The sequence below is a fragment of the Lissotriton vulgaris genome, chromosome 2_2 (genome assembly GCF_964263255.1).
Source record: "Lissotriton vulgaris chromosome 2_2, aLisVul1.2, whole genome shotgun sequence".
Taxonomy (NCBI): Eukaryota; Metazoa; Chordata; class Amphibia; order Caudata; family Salamandridae; genus Lissotriton; species Lissotriton vulgaris.
Window position 1 is genome coordinate 200425202 of NC_141688.1, and position 12824 is coordinate 200438025.

A 12824-nucleotide genomic window follows, 5' to 3' on the forward strand; every position below is an offset into this window, starting at 1 on the left:
GCTACTAATTCTTGAAGTGGAGTAATGTAAACTATGTGCCAATCTCGCTTGCGTACAGGCGAGGGTACAGGCAGGGCCACTGGAATTATGAGGAAGGGGAGCCACAAATTATGCGTCTAGTTTGGCTAAATTATACAGTAAGAAAACACAAAGTATGCAGCATGATGCAGCACATTTTGTGATAGCATTACTTCATTATTTTGTCCATATTTAAATGTTATATTTACACTGTATTGGAAAAGGTTTCACTTTTTTCCTGCTCTGAGCTACTTCAGTTCAGAAGACAACTTAAGACCTGGCTGTTTACACAGGCACATGAAAGAACCAAAGTGAATTAGTCTCCGTCCGCACCCTACTCTGATCAGCGCCATGAAACCTTGGTCTACGTGCGCTTTACAAATGGGTTAAATAGAAATAGAAACAGAAATTCATTAATACAATTTCCACATCAAAAAAACGCTACAAGTAAACTGAAAGGTGACCAGTCAACCATTGTGAAGAAACTAATTTTGTATCCATTTGAGTTAGAATAATTTTTTGGGGGCATAAAATCTGCAGAGTATACAGCAGATGATGGATTATGTGGCAAATACAGCAAATTATGTGGGAAATGCGACTGCCACAGAATCTCATAATTCCAGTGGTCCTTTGTACAGGAAGTGCAAAAAGAAAAACTGTAGGATATTCGTGTATTTCTAAAGCACAAAAGTATGTATATACCTGTAAATAAACTGCACACATATTTCATCAAATGTCAGCAGGTTTGAAAGAACACATTTGTCAAATTTTCTTTTGTAATACTTAAGTGTAATGAAAAAAACCCAAAAGATTTTAATATGATCAAAAAAATGTTGATGATGCATAAATGATAAAAATTGGATTGTATTATAATGCAGCATTTGTATCGTGCTTACAACCCCTATAAGTGGCACTGAAGCAATGACATATGTACATGGAAAGCAAGCTATGCACAATGGTTGGTGTATGGTTGGAAGTGTGTTGTCTTTGTTTTGTTATTCTATGTGGGATGTTTTTCTAGGTTGTGCGTGATGACCACTGTGGTGCAGTTTTTATGTTATCGGATGCTGCACATAGAATTGTGGTGAATGATGAGGTGTGAGAGACACCAATGCCCAGTTTATGGGTTTTCAGTACACTGGCAGCTTAGAATAGCTCTGCAAGTTCCATCATGGTATTTCTTTCGATTATAGTCTGCTTAGTTGTATTCCTGCGTTGGCATAGATGGAGCGAGAGAGAAGTGGAGAGATCTGCTGTGATTGGCATTGTTACTATCATCTCATACATGAGTGGCATTTTGGGATATAAAGTAGTGGCCATAGTGTATAGATATTAGGGTTCTTCATTATTTGCTTAATTATAGTCCACAGCCTGTGACAAATCTCTTTAGTTTTTTCATGCCTTTTCTTTTAGTGATGGCTGGTTTATTGGCTGTACAGTACAGGGAATGGACAACCCTCGTAGTAGATATGTATAATATGAATTCAAAAAGTGTTAGTGACAGTTGGCTGCCGACTGATGAGTTTTATGGTGCTAGTATTTGTGCGGGCCAGAAAGGCTATATATGAAATTACATACCTAAAGTGAACCCTTCTTAGCTTACCTACCTATCAATAGTAGTTTGATAGGTGGGTTCTTTCCAATCTGTTGATTGTAAACTGAAGATTGAGTTTGTGGGTGCGACTGTATTTCTGGGTACTATTGTTAGGATGTGTTGTGGTGGAGTTGTCCTGAAAATAATTATGTTCTCAACTGTCTTCTGAAGAATATAGGCTCCAGGATGCTATGAATGCTGGTTGGTAGTGCGTTCCGGAGATTGGCCACTTGTACTGAGAAAGCAGAGCCTCCTACGGATTTCTTATGGTGAGGTGGTTTGATTAGTGGTGCAAGCCCGGAACACAGTGTCCTGATTTGTTTCTATTGATTGAATTTAGCTTGTAGGTATACTTAACTTTGGAGATTATGAATGTCAGGATGACTTTCAGCTTCTGTTGGTATCCAAGGGATGGGAGAATGCAATGTAGTGTTTTCATTATCTAGAAGGCGTTCTGTTTGACATCATTAACTGTGGGATCAAATATAGGTGTGAATCCAAGGTTACTCCTAAGTGTTTCCCTCCTCTTAATAGTGTTGAAGGGGTCTCATGTTCCTTTAGCCATTTTGCAGTAGGCTGGCATTTCTACCATTGCCCGCAGGTCATAATCTCTGTCTTGGTTGTATTTTGCCTGAGATGGTTAGTCATCATCCATGTGTTTATGGCATGAAGGCACTCATATGTTTTAAATTGAAGAGGTCTTCCAGACTATCCATTTGTAACATGATTTGGGTGTCATCTGCATATTTGTAACAGATGAGGTTGAATATTGTAATCAGCCTTGGTAAAGGGGTAAGGTAGATGTTGAATAACAAGCAGGATTTGATGGACCTCTCAGGGATGCCACAGTGTAGTGTGTGAAGAGCTGATGTGACAGGTGGTACCAACACTAGTTTACAGTCACAGCTGAGAGGCCAAGATCTCAATGGACATTAGCTGAACTCTCTTCTCATCTCTCATATATGGTATGTGAAACAATAATTTGAGGAGTGAACTGATTGCACAACTGCACATTGAGTCATGTTGTTCTTAAACCAGCAGATTTCATGACCGTTCCTAGCACTGACACATAAGAGAGCGTGACTACCTAATTCTACTAGCCATTCAGATGCTGTGTCCAATCAGGAAACTCCAGATTCAAATATAACAGAGTGCTGTGATTAGCCTATTGCACTGGGGTATGGTCATACCAAGTGAGGTACGACTTACATTTGACTGATACTGTACTAGCTTTCAGAATTTCTGTAAACACTGGCCTGTTGTGAAATATTGTATCAGCTTTGGAGATCTTTATTTTCTTTTCAGGAGCCAGATCGTTTGTAAGGGTTAGGTGCTTGTTACAGAGGGCTACAAAGACCTTAACCATCAGTAGTGTGAATCTAAAATGATTGAATGTAATATGGTTTGTCAGAAAGGGCTGCATTAACAGACTATGTATGTTTATAAAATAGAAAAACCTACCATGGTGAGAATTAATCTCTTAAACCAAATATTGTTTAGATCATAATCAAGGCATCTGAGGTTGAATGCATTTGGATTATAATTAACCACTATAGACATCTGCACAGGACATCGACTAACATTTTCTGATTTTTATATATTGTAATTTAATATCTGTGTAGTATGAATATGTTTTTTTCATTTATTGACACTGATGAAATTCAGCTTAATCTTTTTCTAATTTTGGTCATAGCATATAATTTGCAGTTATTAGTGGGCAACAGTGAAAAGCACAGTGGTCAAACAAAGGTGGCAACTGTTGCTTATGGCCACACAGTCAAGAGGAAGTATCATTTGCCATACATGGTCTATGGAGAAGAAGGCCATAGAGAGAATAAAAACATTTGAGAAGTGCAAAGTAGAGAGAATAGCAAAAGCAAGAGAGAGACAGCAGGAGAGACAGGAATGGGAATATAGTTGCGGCAGTAAACATAATGAGGTAGTAAGGAAAAGATTGAGAGAGGCAGTGGGGACAGAGATAGATTAGATAGAGATAGATTAGGAGATAGAGAGAGAATAGAGAAAGTTAGAGTGAGCCTAAATGTGCAAAATGAGAGCTAGATAAAAGTGGAAAAAAGGTTCTTTTAGATTTTAAGTAAAATTTAGAGATTATTATGTTTTGGCAAATATACCTGGCCCAATGCGACTTAAATTCATATTGTGCACTTTTGTTTCTAAAAGGTATCTTAGTGTAAGATCCAAAAACTATGTTGCATAATGGTGTTTTAAGTCCAAATCAGGTCTAAACATTGTCACTCAATCCCCATTACATTTGCAAATTGCTTAACAATGGCACCATCTTGTTATTTGTTACTATATGCTCTTGGTGGGAAGTGCTAACGGCGTCTCTTTTAATGTATATCAGCCATGTTGCCATTTGCTGGTATAGTTGCTGGAAAGTATAACCTACTTGCTAGGAGAAACACGTTCTATGTAGTAGGTTATTTGTCTTTCTTGAGTAAATTCAAATAATACAGTGTCTTAACTTGTTACATAAAATAAAGGTTGAATTTTATCAGCATCTGTAGTAATGTCAAATAATACCACTGCAGGTAAATATTTTCAATTTCTAGTCCAGTTAGCCACATAGAGGGTGTCACCTTGATTAGTCTACGTAAGGAGTCTACGGCATGGGAAAAAGTGGAGAGTGTCCATATTTCCAGAAGTAGAGGACTCTAGCACCTAAATGGGTGGTACCATGCAAGCCACATCAAAGAGAGATGTTATCATAGAGCAGGATTCTAGATGCAAACTATGAACCCATCACTCAGAGCCTTAGGGGCGCTGCTGCCTGCCCATCTACGGCTCCTCTAACTGTAGATGGAACTATTGACCTCAGCCAGGCCACAGGCCACAAATGGACCCATCCCGGGTACACACAATCAGCTATCCTTTGCCACATCAACCTGTTGTGCTGGTTGATGTCTAACAAAGGTCTCATTTTTGTACAACACCTTTTTTCACAAGCTGCCTGTAACTATGAACGTGATATGCCATTGTCGGAGCCTGCTACAAGTGCATGCAATTTTTACTGGTGCTTTTGATCAAATGTAGGCAAGCTATCCATCTTTTGTCACAACTTCATATTGAAATTAATTGTGGGACCTTCCTAACGTCCCCTGAAAAATTACATCCAAATTGGATATAGTTTTCTCTACTGTTGTGGCCCTAAAATGTTTAAAAATCACTGTTCGCTACACATTTCTAAAAATATTCTTGGATTTGCTCCCAGCTCTATTTAAAGTTATGTTAAATTAGCGGCGAGTTAAATTAAAACTTTACATACAAATTTGGCTGGAATTAGGAAACTACACACTTTATGAAACAAATGTATTTTACTAATTTTATGTGAGACTAGGTTTATTCTTTTTGGGTCTTCCAGGTATGAAAAGTTCCTGTTGCAGAATGTACCAGGTAGCAAATCCTCCAACACAAAAATGTTGAGTATGGAGGCTGGACATCCAGCAGCTGGGGTAAAAGATATGGGAGGTAGGGCTGTGAGATGATGCCTGCTTGTTTTCATAATCTGTGTGGGAAAATGCACCTTTTTATCATGGTCATGCTCACTATTTGCCACTGGTACTGATGTTGTTCTACTTATGTGCACTAGGTCCCTACTAACCAGGCCCCAGTACCAGTGTTCTTACCGTAAAACATGGTAAAATTGACTCATTGGTACACAATTGGCACCCCTGTAACTCCCTAGTATGTGATGGCATGGGTACCAAAGAATGTCCCTAAGGCTGCAGCATGTATTATGCCACCCTAGTGGTTCCAATACAAATAGCATGCAGTCTGTCATTGCAGACGGTGTGTCCTGGTGCAAATCATGAGTGAAAACATGATATGGGACACAAACTGTGTGTCATGCCAAAGTCACTGCACAGAATATATGTAAGTCACCCCTATAGCAGGCCTTGTAGCCCTAATGCAGGGTACATTATATTGCATATGAGGGTATATCTGCATGAGCAGATATACCACTGTGCTGTCTAAGTCCATTACTCGATGGTACAAGTGAACAGGGAAGCCATCATAAGTACATGTACTGGGCACTGGTCATTACGAGTTCCCCAGCGACATGAAGGCTTTACACTGAAACCTTTGGTGTTTGGTATCAAACAACTTTTCTTAATAAATCTGTACTAGTGCTTGTACAATTTATTATGACATTCCCCCAGAGAGCACCTTCGAGGTTCCCCCTGAAAAACCAACCACTATTTAGTGTGCTGGCTGACTGGTCTCATCTAGCCTGCAAACGCAGACATGTTTCTGACCCCTGCAGGTGAGAGCCCACGCTCTCTGAGGCCAGACACAATGTCTGCTCCGGAGGAAGGTATTCACACATCCTCCAGCAAGATTGTTAGTAAGTCGACATATCAAGGCCAGGGGCTACAAAGCCCCTGCGACCTTTGAAATGTGAATCTGGATTCCCTGAGACCTCGGAGATGCGGCCCCCTGACCTGAGGCCCATTTGGCACCACGACAGGCCAGAAATGTTCTATGCAAGGAGGTGTGTTGCACTACCAGGTTATTCACACCGCTAAGCTGTGCTGCCTGATGTGCTCTACATAAGTAGGATTCCACCATCTTGTTTTTGGTGGAATTAGGAACTGTGGGACAGAGTTATGCCCATTCCCCAGAAGAAGTGGTCATAATAGAGGGTAGTGATCCCAAGGGTAAGTAGCCCATTCACTACTACCCTTTACTCCCCGTAATGGCCCTAAATTCAGTATTTAGGTGGCCCACTGACACCAGGAACTCAGATTCACCTGACCAAAGCAGAAACAGGACAAAGAAGAGCTAAAGACCTCAAGAACTGAAAACTAGCCATGGACTTGGTGCATGCCTGCCTGCTTCTGTCTCGACAATTGCAAAGACCTGACTCGTCCTGCAGCTATGCATCCACCAAAAGCCCTGGAGGGCTTCTAGCACTGCACAAACCCATCAGAATCTCCCTTGAAGTGGAGGAGCCACGTCCCTGCTGCCTGCAGGCACCAACCGCTACGTTCGGTTCTCCGATCTGATGACCACCGGGTCCACCGAAGCAGCAAACAGAAGGAGGTCACCATGCTCTAGGGGTCAGATGCATCTCCCCACCAAGTATGGAGATACCAGGGCACCCAGGAGCCGAGCTGCACCACTACCCGATGTACTGGACCCCTTACAGCATCCAAGGTTTGTTTAGTGTCCAGCACAGATACCAACCCCCAAGACAGACCTACCAATGAGCGGAAAAAGCTTCACTGTGGTCAGCACAGAGAGTGGCTCTGCTTTCCTGTTTGGTCCCCATCTCCAAGTAAAGCTCTAAAGTGAGAGCCTACCGACTGTGCACCTCTGCTCCAGAGGAAACAGCCATTACAAAGCAGTCATTACATCGCACTGCTGTTACAACGAAACTGTTACTACGACACTAGCTCTACATCACATGCCATTACAACAGATGCCATTACAACGCATGTCACTACAACGCATGCCATTACAACGGACACCATTACTACGCATGCACAGTGCATTATATGGTATATAATGGAGATGTTTTAGTTTTATGGTGGGTATGGGTTTTTGGGTAGATTGGAATAGTAATTTTACCGCTACACTATCCAATACTTTCCCTACTGTTGCACTCACTGTAGTCAAAATAGTAATTTTTACCCCTACTCTATCCAACACTTATCCTACTGTTGCACTCACTGGAGTGGGAATAGTAATTTTTACCCCTACACAATCTAACACTTACCCTGCGTTGTAATAGTAGTTTAAAAAATGCGTTGTAATGGCATGCGCTGTAAAATCATGTGTTGTAATGGTAGTTGCATTGTAAAAACCTATTAGTAAAAGCATGTGTTGTAATTGTTTGCGTTGTAACGTCATATATTCCTGCTACAGAGCCCATCAAGAACAAAGCCCACCTTTAGGTTCTGATAGACGTGTCCCCACTTGCGAATAGCACCTCTGCACTCGGACAGCCCAACACAATTCACCCAAAACTGCTGGTGGTTCTAAGGACTTTGACCCCTACTTATCTTTAGTCCAGAAGAAAGACCCTATTAGTCATTTACGAGTGACCCTAAACAGTGTACGTTTCTCCTATATGATAGCATTACAGCATTCAAGGCTCATGCCCCAAATATGATAACTGTATTTCCTAAGTGTTTTGAAAATCACTAACTCAAAAAGTACTTAGTTAATTTCGTAGATATTAGTGTCTAAATAAATATTTATATATATATATAGGTGAAACGCGTCGTAAGCGACTTTTGAAATAAAGAAGGTTCTTTCACTACGCTGTGTCGTCTCCTTCGGAAACTGGTTCGAAGTGTTGAGCGCTTGATATATATATATATATATACATATATTAATATTTATATATGTATTATTTTTCTAAATGGCTGTTGGATTTCCTTATTGAGTGTGTATCTCATTTATTGACCCTGTGTTTGTAACAAATGTGTAACCCTCCCCTCTGATAAACTCAAGCCTGTTGCAGCACACTACCACAAATAGAGCACCTTAGGATTGTTAGAGCACGCCCCTGTCTACAAGTAAGGGATACCTGGACTCTCTACACAGTACACCTCATTTTGGCACACTGTATAGAAAATCAGCTGCCTTCACATTGCATTTCACAAAGCTTAAACAGTTTAGAAAATACACAAAGGTGCGATTCAGTTTACTTTACAACTTTGCACCCCCCTACTTAACACCCCATCAAATTAATTTGATTCAAGTTGGATTGTGGAAAGTTGATTGAGAGTGTTTTATTATGTACCATAAAAACATGTAATCCTTCAAGCAGAATCACATGATGTCCACCTTGAATATTGAAACCAAAATATTGGTTGCACAGAATATCAAAGATAGAATAACCAATTCCAAATATATCGACAGGTATGTATAGATTTTTCTAAACATTACTCAACATATATGTACCTACGTGAGATATATATATATATTCTTCAAGGTAAATAGATATAGAGTTAGGAACAGTAAATGTATACTATCCCATATGAAATACAATTTGATATTCCTTCCACAATATTCTTGTGCCACAATATTCAGGGATCGACTTGAGTCTGTGCCTTCTGACATAGAGTTTCTGTGGGAGCTGGATTTTTTTGTTCATTCGATACAGCGTGAGTACTCGACACGCTTTAACAAGTTTGTGGCTCTCCCTGCAGTTTTAGAGGAGTACGGGAGTGCTATTGGGGGAGCCCCCTGTGGGTTAACCAGGATGAGGAACGAGGATGACTGCAGCGGGAGACCAGGGTCTCGCAGCGGGCGGTTCTTGCAACTGCCAGCATGGGGTCCATGTTCTCTCAAGCAAGAAATGCCTTGCCCAGAAGACTGGCTCCACCTGGTAACTGGCCACTGCTGACTCCAATGCCGACGCGGTGAGGTGGTTTTGACAGTATCACTAGTCTATGGGTCCCCCAAAACCCGGGTTTTGTGCCATATTTTTACTTCATTAAATAAATGCTGACTGTCACTTTCAGATATATTGACTTTGCCTTTGCCCTGGCCACCGTGATGCGGGCATTGATCTTGTGGAAGCTACTTCTTAGAGTACAATCGGTGACATTGCCCTAGCAGTAAGAACTTACAGTGCAGATTGCCTGCTATTCTATTGGCTATTATGTGGCAATATGGGAACGGTAGTTATATGGAGTTACATAGCACATGCCTGCAATTTGGCTTTGAGTGGATACATCACTCTCTGCATGTATTGGGACCCATGGTGTAGTTCAGTCATCCGCGGAAGTAATACAACAGGTTTTGACATTATGGTCAGAGGTCACATTTCGGAGGCTTGGATATCAGCTTGGGAGAGCTGGAAACGGGACAAAGGCAGTCATCATTTCAGTACAATTAGTGACATTTAGCAGCATAATTTTAATAGTATGTTTTACATAATTTTATAAATTTGGCAATACAGGTTGATGAGTTTGGCGGTGCACAGGTTAAAAGCCAATCTCTTACCATGGTGGATGTTCTAATGTTCTTACACTACTCAAGATATATGTACATACGTGAGATATATATATATATATATATATATATATATCCCAGCTTTCTGGGCTTACCTGCTATTCGTGAGGAGCCAGACTTGTGCTGTGTGTTTTCCTGCTTCCAGCAATCTACATCAACTGTTCGCGACACCCGCTTCGCGGGTGCCGCTCACCGCCTCTTTTGCCTTTTGAAGTAGTGTGGCTCACTGGTTAGAGGCGGCAGACCCGAGAGCAGAGGACGGCCCGGGACCAGGGTTTGATTCCCGGCGCGGCAGGTTTCTGGACCAGGGTCAGCGGACTCGATAATTCTCTCGCCTCGGTGCCCACTCTGATCAGCGATCACACTCGGCAACTCTGGGCATTAGCTTGCCTCATCTTCACTAACGGCCCCACCAGACCGCCGGGGATGCTTGGTCTCACCCTGGAGATACCCATTAAGGGACCATCTCTCAGGGAAGCCAGGAAGGGTTTCGCAGCGGTCGAAGCGCCTTGGTACCCTACGGGTAAGTAGTGCGCTATATATATAAATGCCTATACATTTGCCCCGTCCTCCCTGGTGTGAGCGGATCCACAGTCCGTGGTGAGTAACGCGCTCCCAGGTTGAGGATTATAACAACAGTTTGTGCGTGGAGCCTACCGAGGGACTGCGAGGTCCAGCAGCCTCAGCTGCACACAGCTGCTGCCTCTTCCCCCGGCGGCCACGCCCCCAGCCTCCGCATTTAACACCGCCTGGGTTCCTGGTTCACTGGCGCTTTCTGGGCTTACCTGCTATTCGTGAGGAGCCAGACTTGTGCTGTGTGTTTTCCTGCTTCCAGCCATCTACATCAACTGTTCGCGACACCCGCTTCGCGGGTGCCGCTCACCGCCTCTTTTGCCCCGTCCTCCCTGGTGTGAGCGGATCCACAGTCCGTGGTGAGTAACGCGCTCCCAGGTTGAGGATTATAACAACAGTTTGTGCGTGGAGCCTACCGAGGGACTGCGAGGTCCAGCAGCCTCAGCTGCACACAGCTGCTGCCTCTTCCCCCGGCGGCCACGCCCCCAGCCTTCCCCTTCATTACTGGCTTCAGTTCTACCGCGACGCGGGACGCGCGCGGGGCGACTACCGGGGCGAAGACCGGGCAAAGAGCGGGCCGTTTAAGGCCGTTCAAGGACGGCAGAGGACGGCCCTGGCCCAGAACTCTCGTGTCTTCGCCCCTGTCTACCATAACGTCTAAAATGTCGACCATACGCAACAGAACTCGAAGTTGCGCGAAAAAAGCTACGGCGGTAGCCCAGGTGACTGGACCTATTGATCTTTTTATTTCACGCGTGCACGAGACTATTGACCAAAGTATTGTATTATTGGAAAAAAGAGTCTCTATGGACCTTGCAAATGCTAGGCGCTCATCTTTGGGCCCTTTGGCTAAGGTTAAATCTCCTGCGGTGCAGTCAATGAATAATTGCTCCTTACCCGTAACTATGCCTACTAACAGTGTTCCGACTGTACCGAATACTGTCGATCTATCGGTTGCCCCATCAGACTCGGATCCGTCCTTTGAAGACCTGGAGGTTACACCAGATCTAGAAACCTGCCAGTCACCCGACAAAGGGGAGCCGAGTCTGAGTGGGTCTAATGATATGGAAACAGTCCCTGTACCCACTGTTCCCCGGAGAAGGGCTCCTAACCCGCCCAAGGTTACATCGAAGGGCAAAAGTAAAGCAAAAGCACCAGTTAGGAATCACAATTTGATTTCCCCCACTCCACAAATGACTTCAGGTATTCCGTGCTGGGTACAAAACATGGTTACTGATTTAAAACTAGACCTTGAAGCCACTTTAGCAGCACAAATCAAACCTTTAATTTCTAAAGTGGATAGGCTTACTTCCTTAATACACTCCAAATGGCCACAAAAAAAGCAGGGACAAGGGCATGTTCAGTTACAAGGGACCACAGAATTAGCCCCCGAATGTTTAACGAACATCCAGTCCCCCAAAGACGTACCAACTAAGGTTCAAGGTAATGCAGCCCCTGGGAACCCAGTTATATCCCTTGAATCGCAAACAGTGAACAACTCGGTCCAACCAATAACTGTATCGATTCCAAGGGAGAATGTCCCTGTTCTGGCGAACCAACACCCAGTTGTTGATAACATTGCCACCACAACCATTCAAGCTAAAGAAGTAGCAGGGAAACCCAATCCAACCTCTGCACAAAATAAACCTGAAGGGCCTAAGCCAAAGCAGGCACGCTTCAGGTCTATTAATTTACCACCAGAGGTTTCTCCTTTTGTTGTCGTGTTGACAGCAGTTCCCCCATTGAAAGAGGGAGTAAAAGAAACGTTTACCGAGCTTAGAAACAAATGTGCACAATGGCTCCATCTACATAAACCCCTACCTAATAACATGAACGGTGAAATCCTTACCGTGCGTAGAGGGGATTGGGTGGGCAGAAGTAAGAAATCAATAGTAGGGGACGTAATAACTGTTAATTTTAGGGATGTAGGGGCAGCAAGCTATGTATGTAATACACCCAATAGTGGTCCTGCGACCCAAATTAAACCACTTCCTTTGTCGTATTTTTTACCAAAGCCTGCACGACCTAACCCTCCCTGTTCCACTTTTCAAAGTAACAGTGGACCGGGGTTTTTTCCACAGCAAGCCGTTAAACCTTAGCTGCAACCACCTTATCCGCCCCCTTTTTTCCCACATTATGTTAATTTACAGCAGCAACTATCAAATGCCTCACCTTTTCCTTTGCATCAAGTCAAAGCCCACTGGCAACACCCTTTTCATTTTCCGCCACCTGTACCTCAGTCTGCTTACCAATGGCAGCAATCTTTTCAGCCACCACAATTAGACAAACACCCGTGGCAACAAACGTGGCAGGACCCGTCCCACTCCCAAGACCCCTTGTCTGCACAATTCGCCCACCCAAACAGATACGCCGTGCTAGATGAGGTAGACTGACTTAGCCCTCTAGAAGCACTGGATCTAAACATCCTTAAGTCCATTCTTGATAAGGAGTGTTCCTCTTCCTCTGTCACGCCCCCTGCTGCACCTCACGAATCTACTATATTGTCACTACCAACACCTACCAAGTACACAGATAACCAGGGTAGCTCTGATATATGTATAACTACAGCTAGCCCGAGCCAAAGTTCAGTTACCACCTTTCGGGAAGAGGGTCCTGCCTTTCTACCACCAGCAAATCAGTCGGAGCTATC